The 12,365-nt window shown below is 35.1% G+C and overlaps 1 protein-coding gene across 5 annotated transcripts in view; it reads left to right on the forward strand.

Annotated features, from left to right (window-relative positions):
- The first annotated feature begins 1,868 nt into the window (after positions 1-1,868).
- Positions 1,869-12,365, forward strand: part of LOC134539744 (E3 ubiquitin-protein ligase Mdm2-like) — a 36,273-nt gene continuing 25,776 nt past the window's right edge. For all 5 annotated transcript variants that reach the window (XM_063382010.1, XM_063382012.1, XM_063382011.1 and 2 more), the window contains exon 1: positions 1,869-2,038. The gene's annotated coding sequence lies outside the window, so the exon portion shown is untranslated. The remainder of the gene's footprint in view (positions 2,039-12,365) is intronic.

The following is a 12,365-nucleotide window of genomic DNA, read 5'->3' on the forward strand; positions in this document are numbered from 1 at the left end:
CTATTATCACTTTTGGTTCTGTTCTATAGTATGTTATAATCTCTTTTATCGTTGTTTTCTACTGTGTGCGTTAGTGTTGTTTTGTATCTGGCGTGTCCACGGGCCAAAACACGTGGACTAACACAACTAGCCTGCACCGCACTTTTCTCCAGCGCGGGAGACGTACCTCGGCAGCTACACGGGCCGGACGGTCCACCCCTGCTTCCCTGCAGGAGGCTGCTTTACGCGAGAGAGCTGGCGCCGGGCAATACAAGAAAACGGCCGAATGACGTCCGCCACGTCTCCACGCATCTTAGGGAGATGGGTACGCGACAGTATTTAAGGTGTGAAATAGATTTGATAAGACAATATGCTGTTGATCGGTGATGGCGTGAAGGTGAAGGCTCTGTGGTGCGCAGGCGCAACCAGCCTCGGCAGCAGGTGAACGACGTTTGCTGTGTCCCTCGGAAGGCGCACGCCGCCCAGGGCCACTTTCACATGCGAAGTGCGAACCGTGGGAAGCGAATCAAGCCAAGAGTTATACGTTTTCACACTGTGAATATAAAACTTATATTAATAAATTTGTTATTACAGCAAAATAAAATCATTATTACATGTCATCTTAAACAAAATTGAAATTAGGTATATAAAGGCCGAAGAATACAGACATACCCTTGGTGAAGTGATACATAGTCGCACGGGCGGCTATCGACTCATCGGCGGCGCAGGCCGTTTCAATACAATAGACTCTCTGCGTCGCATTGCACGCATGGGCGTGTTCAGTGCACATGCCTGTCTGAGGCGCCGACGATGAGGCATAATGGCCTGTGCAACTAGAGGGAACACTGGTGGTCAGCATCAGTACTTTATTTAGCCATTCAGTGAGAACTCGTTCATGTGAATGGTAATGCCAATGCCGAATGTTGAAATAGTATTCTATATATGTATATTTTTCTGTCAATTTAGTTTTAGAACTATCGGGCTTTGCATTAGGTTTAGGGTGTATTTGTATGTCCATTTAAATCTGTTGGACTTTGCGACCATATTTTAATAGTTTTTTGCCTTTTGACCTATAGTAGTCGATCGTGTCCCTTATTATGTGCATGGGCATATTGCTTTGAAGAAGGGGGACATTTATACCCCTCTCGAAATCCTAAGAAATCCTAAAATATAGGCCTATATCATTCCCACCAACGAAAAATGAAGACGTAGAAATCAATTATTTGGCAATACATAGCTCAGGGCAACTGTTGGTCACAGCAGTGATGGCATAAGGCATGCTCTGACAGCTGTGGCATACTGTGAACAGTACTGGAACCTGGGCTTCGACTACTGCTTAGGGCAGTGGTACGATGACAATACAGATCCTTTGAGTCCATCGTTTTTTTGCAAATGGCTTTCTGAATAGTGTTCTACTATCAAGTAATCTCGGTGCTGACCTTATAAAATATCACACTTAATGATATTCATTGTTATTGCATTTTTTGAAAGGAAAAAGAAAATATGGCCATAGTATGTGTTGAGTAGGGCGAAAAGTTTATCAAAAGGTGGGCAGCAAAAGTTAAATTTTGGCAAAAAAAAATTTTTACAGTTATTGACATGAAAAACAAATGTTCGAAAATAAATTACCCATGTTTCATGTTTTTTTTGTTTATTCTTACATTTGTTTTGCATGATTTTGTCTCTAAAAATTCCTACAAATTTTAATATTTTGTGTCAGGGAAAATTGTTTATTTAACATTATTTACTCTATTTCTTTACTATTATATTTTTTTCTAATAGAGAGAATTTAATTAAATGCTTTTTAGAGTACATATATAATTTGGGTTCAAATAAGCTTGCAGTGACTTACTTAGTACACATCTTCGTTGAAAGTTATCTTTGTTTTTAGTAGAAGAGGAAAACATTTACCGATTCAACGTGTTCCGACAAGTTCAAACTTGCATGAACGTGCATGAACGTGCATGTGAGAGTTTGCGTCTGTAAACAGTATTTAGTGAAGTGTCGTGTGGTTTAATTTAAATTTGTGTAGAGTTTCATTGTTTCGTACTGCTTGCTGGTAAGTAATTCAATCTGTATAATAGTGATTGGTTTCGTGAAATGTTCCTATAGTTTCAATATTAATAATGGCCTTATTCATTATGCGTTTACTAGTAATTTAGTTTACATGTAAGATTAACATTTATAATATAATTTGACTGCTAAGATCATCCCTTTATTTAATGTCTTTTTTTAATTTAATTTTGTCATTAAGTGTATCTTGCAATTAATTATTATATAATTGATTAACTGCTTAAGACCCGGACACAACACAATATTAACACATGCATAGTTATAGCGATAAGCACCTACACAAAACTAACAGCTCCCTTCCTACAAGGGTTATAAACATAACCACATTACTTTGTTTATTTAAGTTTTATCCTTCGAAAAATGAATGCTGTTTTGATTGGTAGTGTGTAATTATAAGGAATAATTACATTATTTAATTAGATTCCACGATAGTACAAAAATTGCAAAATTGAATGCAGAAATTAATTTTTTGTCCTTCCGGAATTGAACCTTGATGTTTATAGCTTGTCTAGTTAACACACTCATTTTCTTATTTATTAAATAAAGTTCTCAGATGAGAATGTGGTAGGATGATCAGAGCTTCTGATTGGCTAAAAACTGTTAGGTTAAGTTACCTAAATTATATATAGATTTTTAAGTTGTGTGAACTTGGTTAGGTTATGTTAACTCATTTTGGTTATTCCTAACCATTTGTTCAAACAATTTTGCAGTATTTTTAATGTAGTCAATCTAACCCTACCATCTGTCAACACTATTAAATACATTTAAAAAATCCCTAACCTAACCTAAACTAATCATAATTTCTATCCACACCATTAAAAGAGTATAAAGTAAAGTTTTAAAAGTCAATTTTCATTAAAAAAAAAAAAAAAAAAAAAATTCAAGGAATTTGTGTGGAGTTAGCTGGCATACATACTGATATTCGAGACAACCACACATATCTCTTTTTTGTTATGTATAGTCTGAATAGTGTAGTATTTAGTGTATATATAATGTTATTTATTTTAGTTATGTTATATAATATCCACTCTTAGAATTGATATCACTTTGTAAATGTGTATCTATTTTCTTTAATTACCTACATAAAAACACATAAACTTTATAAAACATGCACTAAGTATATATTTTAATACACTATTGTCTATTAAAAAAATTACAAATATTAATATATTATATATTCTTGTTATTGAGGAAAACAATACTTTCCAAATTTATATAGGCTAGTCAAGAAAATTCTAATTCCCTAGCTAAAAAAATAAGCTGATGCTCAGTACCTATTTCAAGAGTTCAGAAGTTGGTTCAAAGTTGTTAGTTAAATAATTAAAATAACTTGAGGCACTTGATATTAGTTCTTAATTCTTTGGATTCCAGCAAAAATAATTATGAAATGTTAAATAGCTCAGTCGGTTCGAGACAATATGGTCTATTAAATCATAGTTCATTGCCTCTGGATTTAGCTATTAACTATTGCAGAGTAAATTGCTGATCAAAGCTTGCTGATTAAGTTAAATGGTGAACAGTCAAACACACCCAGAAGATACCAAATTGGCCATGGCCATTTACAAAATCAACCACTGATTTTTACATAATCTAATATCTTTGTAGTAGGTAGCACGGGAGTGCGTCGTTTGCCCTACAGGCGTTTGCCCTAAACGCATTTTCGAAGCATATTCTCGCATTCCTCATTCCAAACAGGCGTTTGCCCTAAAAGCGTTTGCCCTAAAGGCGTTTGCCCTACAGGCATTTGCCCTACAGGCGTTTGCCCTACAGGCGTTTGCCCTAAAGACGTTTGCACAAGATGTTTGATAATCCCATTCGGACCAAGCACCGGCATTTGCCCTAAAGGCGTTTGCCCTAAAAGAAGTTTTTTGACAGTCGTTTGCCCTACAGGCGTTTGCCCTACAGGCGTTTGCCCTAAAAGTTTGCGAATTTTCAATAATCCGAAAATGAATGCTTGCCGGCGTTTGCCCTACAGTCGTTTGCCCTAAAGGCATTTGCCCTAAAGGCGTTTGCCCTACAGGCGTTTGCCCTACGAACCTTTTCGAAGATAGATGTCCTTACGTGTGTCGCCCCTGTTGACAAATGTTGGAACCATTCTCCAAATGAGTACAAAGTACAAAATTCACAAATTAGATGGCAGCACATACGGTTTGCTATCCCAACGTTGAAGTCTAAGAATGCAGCTGGTAATTGAACCTTACAACAGATGAATCTCAGTGACTGGATTGTATTTTTTAAATAATTTTTAACAAAGAGGTTGATGATGTAATATTTTCCAAGCGAACGAATTAACTTAATTTAATATTGCTGCTATATATAAAAACAAGCGTTAACAAAAGGAGCTTACAAAATTTTATTATCCTTGCCTGCTGGAATTTTCACTTAAAGTCGTCCTAAAAACGATGACCCTAAAATAATTTAAGGCAGAAGATTATACATATGCATTTATAAAAACATTTTCAGTGTTTAAAAGTAAGTGTTAAAATAGCCTCCGAGACCTTCATGAGTATTTTCAATTTTTATATAACATGTGCCCAACTGAATCTGTCGTTTTATTAATATGTTTGTAGAGTGCGGTGAAAATACTTCCATCAAGAGTGTGCATATTTTGCTAATTCGCCCAGACCATCTATAGCTTAACCCCTAATAAGTTTTATGGGAACAAGTGAAGAATAATAAAAGACTGATTTTATGTGTGACAGCCAATGAAATGTACAACATTTCAAAATGCATTTAATCATATCATCTATATTGCCACAATATTTGAATGAATGTCATAGGTATGAGTGTAAACTAGGAACAATTTTGATATGTCGTGGAATGTACAATAATGAATTACGTAAAAGTATAATACACAAAGAAAGATCATTAAATATAACTCTGTTTCAGATGCTAATGAATCAGCAAAAATAGTGCAATTTTAGTTAATATATTTTCAAAACAATTTAGTTTCAAAATTGCTTCGATCTTGTTTTTGAACACTGAATCAACTTCTCTATATTTTTTGCAAGTGAAGATTAGAAAATAAAATTTAAAAAAATAATTCACCGAATTACATAATTTTCAAAATAAACCGTTGCAATTATATTTAGTTAATTACATATTTGTCACATGCCCACAAACAGTCTTACGACTTTAACATATTTATTATTTGGTTAAATGTACGCAATAGATTTATCCAACCCGACTTGCTTGCCTTGGTCGGCAAATATGTTGGCTGTTTTCTCTGTAAGAACTCTGGGTATCGTGTGTATTGAGTAATGAATTCTTTCTTCACTTCTGCTAATGAAATTTATATACCCACTTTTATACCCATGGGTATAATATAATATAAAGCATAAATTGGGCGTCGTGCGGGGTGGGCTTACAGGACAGCAAACCATAACAAAAACTTTTAGCATAACAATCATGTATCAAAAATAGCATTAGTTGTGCAAGCGCAGTTCATCTCCACAAATTAAGTTTGTACGTACTATAATTTTTTTTTTCTCCTGAGATCGTTTTTAGGTAGATTTCGCAGAGCGACTTATAGAAAATTTCACGATTTTTTCTCCTATCTAGGTCCTATGAATTTCAGAATTTCTAATTGAGGTAAATATGAATGTCTAATGTATTGTTGGATTGGATTTATATCCCATACATATTGTTGAGCCAACAATTAATTTGCAATTTATTGTTACATTCGATATTCTAGAAATATTCATAAGATTTTACATAGTTATTGAAACTTCTGGAATTTTTCAGAAAGTTTTTTTTATATTGGTAGGCCGCACGGCGAAATCTACCTTTCCGACTGGCTGCCATCGGGGATTTTTCATTTATAATTATGGGATATATGATTTGACACTATTATGCACACAGACGCTTCATATCTAAAACAATCTTGTTCAAACGAAAGGTTTTTAATTTTTTAATAAGACATTTTTTTTGTGACAGATATCTCAAAGAAAACAAAACCAGTAATTCAACAGAATTCTATACGAGCCTCATTGCCAAATTTAATGGATGCAAAATAATAAATTACCTACACACAGACACAGCGAGGCTCTTTTCAGCGTAAATGTTACATGGCAGGACAAGATTCAAGAATAGTTTAGCTTGGGAGAAAAGTCCTTTCAAAAAAATGTCAGGTAGGAGCCCTGGTTCAATACACAAGAAAGTCATTCGTAAAAAGATTCGACATGGCACAACTCGGCGTAAACTGGCTTACCAAGGAGATAGTCGGTTGAAACTAAAACGGCATGATCTCCAATCGACTAAACAAAATGTTGACTATGGATCCTCATCATCAGGGCAAGTTACTATTGTACAAGGGTGTGATCTTCCTGAAAATGAACTATTAAGTAAGTGTGAACATTACATCACGTCACTGCAAGTCAGTTTGGAAGAAGGAAGGAATATTGTGGAACAAACAAATATGCATACAATCCCGCAAGGAAAGTCGTTCTGTGTGCGGTGGGCTTGTCACATTATTATTATTATTATTGAGAAATACCATTACGTATCTTCATTATTTTATTTTGGAAATATAAGTGGAATCCACTATGGAAATATGGGAAATATTATGAATGTATTTAAATATATATTATATTACGGATATAGCCTATTTTAAGAATCATGCCAACCAATTACTATTATCGGCCAACTCTTATAACTGAACGTCAAAATGATCTAACACAAACATTACAAACTAAATGCAAATTATGGAAAACCCAGAACAAAACGAACTAGAATACTTCTTCATTGTGTACTTCAGCTGTATGTTGTGTATACATTCCAGAATAAAATAGTATGAACAATGTGTAGGAGTTTAACCGCATTAGTACTATTATGCTAATTAAGAAAATGTTTAACAGCTAGTATTCGCATTATTTACCTATATGATCGTAATATTTTAAGTAATCATAGCGTAATGCGCGTCTGACAGCTGAAATTGAAATAAGCAAAGCCCCGGAAAAAAAAATTGAACCTTTTTCCAGCGATATTTTTGTTAAATCGCCAATACTGTTTTTTTACTATACGATTTCTTTTTTTGATCGAAGACCTTACATCATCTAATATTCCGAAATATTTTACAGAAAAAATATTCGATAACATTGAACTTAGTGCAGGGAACCATCTGTTGGTGAATCTAGGAAGTTCATACCACATGAATTCCCACCAAATCTTATATAGGCTTACATAGGTGCCATCTAGCGACGGTTTTGTAAACTTTGCATTTAGAGGGAAAACATTTATTTAGGTACTGCCACCTGCGGAGGAAATATAAACTACGAAAACACTGTTTGAATGGATACATAATTGAAAAAACCTACATTACCCAAAATAACCTAAGCTTCGTTTACCCTAAAGTCATTTGCCCTACAGGCGTTAGCCCTAAAGGCATTTGCCCTACAGGCGTTTGACCTACAGGCGTTTGCCCTACAGGCATTTGCCCTAAAGGCATTTGCACAAAATGTTTGATAATCCCATTCGGACCAAGCTCCGGCATTTGCCCTAAAGGCGTTTGCCCTAAAATAAGTTTTTCGACAGTCGTTTGCCCTACAGGCGTCTGCCCTACAGGCGTCTGCCCTAAAAGTTGGTGTGGTTTCGTTAATCCAAAACAAAAGTGCTTGCCGGCGTTTACCCTACAGTCGTTTGCACTAAACGGCATTTGCCCTAAAGTCGTTTGCCCTACAGGCATTTGCCCTACGTTTAGGGCAAACGCCTGTAGGGCAAACGATGTGTACCCGGTAGCACTTCTATTGCTTAGACTAAATGTAAAATATACTTTCAGGCTCTTTTGGCTTTAAACAGTATTTAACTCTGATATATGCCTGGAATATCTATTAGGCCATAAAATAGGCCAAGTCAATTTATATTTCTTATTCGTACATAATGGTATAAGAGCCTTTTTTTTTTATTTTTCTACCTCCTGGTTCACTATCACAAAATTTTAAAACATTCAAGCCAATAACAGGAGTTAATATACCATTTGAATAGTGCGCCAAACAAACTGACAACAATTTCAGTTGCATAACTGAACTAGAGGCTAAAAAAATTTTTATTACATATTACAGCTAGCACAATTAATGCTGTCAATCAGTGTTCAAAACTGTCGTTTTCGTAACAACATTGCGGAAGTTTTTTTTAAACGGTTCTAAATGTTTTTTTTTTTTCGGTGCTAAATCTGATTTTCAAGTTTGCTGCCTTGTAGGAGGTTGGTTTTACAATGGGGAAAAAAAACTTAAAAAGGTTTCATACTTTTTTCAGTTTTTGTTTATATTTTGAAATCTATGCATTTTTCGAAAATTACCACACTATACAAAATTAAGGTAGAGTAAATTTCCTTAAAAAATGCAACAGTCAACTTTCATTTTCTGATAAATGGTTTTAGCTCTAGAGCACGCTGAAAAGCAGCACTATTTTGACCCTTCTTTCAAAACATCAAAAATGTTCACTCCCAATCCCCACAACTCGAAAAACAGACATGTTATGAACAAAAAACCTTACACCATATGAAAGAACATTAAATTCGCCCTCCTAAACAGTGGCGGACCTGCCTTAAGGCCGACTAGGCCCAGGCTTAGGGTGACCAGATATTAGGGGCAGCCAGTCTGCGTAATATCTGCTCAGCAACAGTGAGCACTGAGCACTAAAGCTCAATTAATGTTTGTTAAGTAATGACAATGTTTTTTTTTTGCATAATATCTATAAAATTGAATAATAAAATAATAAAAAATAATAAAATAGGTAAATAATAAAAATAAATAATAATAAAACAAAAACAAAAATAAAAAATTTAAAATAATAAAATGTCTGTATGACATCAATCAACTTTGACACCGTGTGACGGATCACCATGAAAGTTGGCACATCAAAGTGTTTCTATATGGAAAAAATTTTATGCTATCCATTTTATTGTAACTCTTTGCTAGATGATGCTGCAGCGCATCAACTTCAAAACCGTTCAACCGATCGCCATGGGTAAACACAAAATTATGGGTCATACACATACAAACAGCAATTGTGTATAATTTCTCTATTTCCACCACACTGTCATATAGTGCTACCTATCCATTTTGCTTTAACTCACAGACAATATCTCATCCTGAGTTCAGCCCGGGCAATGCTGAGTAGGTACTGCAACTAGTAATATGTAAAAATATAACCTCTAAATTAAGAAATTAAATACATGAACAGAATGCCATTTTTTATTTTAATTTCACATTCATACAGTCCGCCTCTCCTCCTAAAATGTGATGTTGCAATATTCTCTTATGTCCGAATGCCCATGAGCAGAGTTGAAGTGTATTTGCCTGCACTCTGTTCCGCGATAACCCATTCCCTTCCACATAACGGTGCTGTCTTTTCATTCCTTTATTGCTCGCATTACTCCTACATGGTTCCCCTCGTTCAGGTCCTTTATCTCAAAAGCCATCTGCTCTTGTGGTGGGTTAGTCAGCTCTGAATAACCAACACATTGTGGTCAAATCGTTAAAAGTTAAAATATTTGCTCAGTTTTCTGTGGCGTTTCCAGTTTTTGTTGTTATGTGTGTGTATAGTGTCTCATTTGGAATGTGTAATTTGTGACAAATTGTTAGAAGAAGGGACACAGACAAGTGTTGTGAGAGGAAAAGGATTGAAATATTTTATTCAAGCCAGTAAGAACATACTTACAGGATGGTAAGTTTGTAATATTCAAGAGGAACACTGAAATTGAAGTTCATGACAAGTGCAGAAAGAATTACATGACAGACAAGTCTAGATTGCTGTTTATTTGAAGAGGGCTCAAGAAAATCCTGAATCAACACTACTGTGTTCAAGTATACCTGACTTTGCCCTTAAAACTGACTGTTCTTTATTTGGAGAGGAGGTGCCTCTATGCCAAGAAACAAATCAAAAAGCCTCCCTCAAAACACAGTTTGGTATACCCTTTAAGGAAATTAGCCTTTAGAGAAATTGTGTTCACATTCGCGAGAAACCAAAATTATAAAATTAGGCTAAGTATAGTACAACGTGTAGAGCCAGTTACTAAGTTGGTAGCAGCTGATGGGCAATACCATTTTCTGTCCATGTAAACTCTGCACCAACCTTCACTGTCTCTCATGAAGTGGAGGTGAGGTGAAAGACGTTATGCGAGCAGTTTACTGTTTTTTTAGAAAACAATGATGAGGAATATCAATTCAGCATGGAAGAATTGATGGAGCAGATTGAACGTGATTTCCGTCCGCATCCGAGTACTGTCAGAAGACACCTTCAGAAGTACAGCAGACACCTCCTTCAGAAGTACAGCGACAATATTTTGGTTCCAAGCAAACCTTATGTTGTATGTTTCAAAGCCACTGGACACAAAATCATCAATGAATCCTGGTATTGAGATGTTCAGAGGCTACCTGAAAAAGAAGAAACGTGTGCCATGAAGCAGCTGCTGCCATAATCGTGGAAGACGTAAGATCGCAAGTATACAATTTGACTGAATATCCCCCCTTCAAAAAGGTTTCTAGATGAGACTAGGGATCTTATTCCTGAGACTCTTTCAGTTCTTATGGACGCTTGATGCTCAGAAAAAAAGCGAGAGAATCTGGATGAATGAAAGAAAAAAATCAGCAGCCATTGCACAAAGCGTTATTAGTGCTGTGAGGCCTGTGTCATTCCTCTCACCTTTTCAAATCGACTTAACAGAGTTTCTTTACAAAAACAAATTGATAGATGTCCCGTCTTCCTTGGAGTTTTGTCTTTCATACAGTGAAGCAACTAGACTTGGAAGCGTGATCAGTTACGCATCCTCCCCTGGCTGTTAACTAACCAGCATTTTCCGGATGGTCTGTGATAATGCCGATTTCAATATTAAAACTCTGGATGGACGAAACACATTAAACACAATGGGCGGTATCCGATGTGTTAAACCCAAAAAAATGCTGTTGTCGTGGGTCAGAAGATTGCACGGCTGAAGAATGTACCATCAGCACAAATCGTTGGAAGTTTGTGAGCTGTACCATTGAAGCATTTTGAAAAGAAAAATGTTGTCGGCTTAGCTGCTATTCACATCGGTGACCCAAGCACATTTTGGGCTTCATATCTGTGTTTTACTAGATTGATTCCGAGTGCCTTGGGTAAAATTTGAGCTATATATTTTCTAATGTTTTTAATGTATGGAATTTTCTTAGTCGTGCTATTTAAATTACTGTTAGTTCATTTACGTGTTGAACCAGTCAGCAGATTTATACAACTCTGAGATTTGTGTAGGCACTGCTGATTATTTAATATGTGCAAATAGTGTTTGGTCTACTAGTCTTCTGCCCAAGTAAATTATAACTGTGACTATTAAATAAACCTGCATTCATACATCTTTTGCTTGATCATGTTAATTTAAATAGTTACAAAAGTGTACTATTGGTTCTCTACTATGATTCTCATGAACCAAGTATTGTCGGAGCTCTTAATCTGGCATTCTTCCATGTGGCACATTCTGTAATTCGGCACTGGTTGAGCTGCTTGCCTTTTTTATTTTTTTTATTTTGGGTGGATTTATGAATATATATATATATATATATATATATATATATATATATATATATTTTACTTTTGCTATTAGGTGGTGCCATGGTGCTGCTTGCAGTTTCACTCTGTGTTTAATTTATTTTTAACTGCAATGTGATACGTATCAGTTATTTTTAAATAGTGAATCTCATGTATCGTTTTCTTACTTTTATTAAACTTTTATCCTCATATTCCCTATATATTTTACAAATTATACTCAAATGTACCTATATGTTGAAATATATTCGAAAGTGCTTCTACAATGAAGGTACGTTTTCTTTATTTCATAGACATAATTTTCAGACATTATAGTCATAATTTGTGTCTAAAGTTGCAGGTAAGTTTTATTTTTATCACTGCTGTTGCTATTTTGTTTCAGAAGTTTGTGGTGAAGCTCTGAGATACAGACTTTTCTAGGGGTTGTCACATTCCAGTTAACAGCGTGTCTTCAAATGATTACCTGGGCAAGCTATTGTCCACCATAGATTGTTTCAGATCAAATGCTGTTAAAATAGAAAAAGAATGAATTATTGTAATCATGATTTATTGAAACAAAACAAAATTTATTTTTGTTGGAAGAGTGATGCGAAGATAAAAACATTACAATAAATGTAATAATTATTGACAAAATTGATATGAAATAATAAATTGAGTTACATTGTGAGTGCAATCATCTCGTCAAGGGGTGTATATGAAAATACAGTGATTTACATAAGTGTTTATCTACTAGAATTGCAACTTAAACTACGTCCTCACCTGACCACATCATTGAACTACATATCATTTCAATA

This window comes from Bacillus rossius, chromosome 15 (genome assembly GCF_032445375.1).
Source record: "Bacillus rossius redtenbacheri isolate Brsri chromosome 15, Brsri_v3, whole genome shotgun sequence".
NCBI classification, from domain to species: Eukaryota; Metazoa; Arthropoda; class Insecta; order Phasmatodea; family Bacillidae; genus Bacillus; species Bacillus rossius.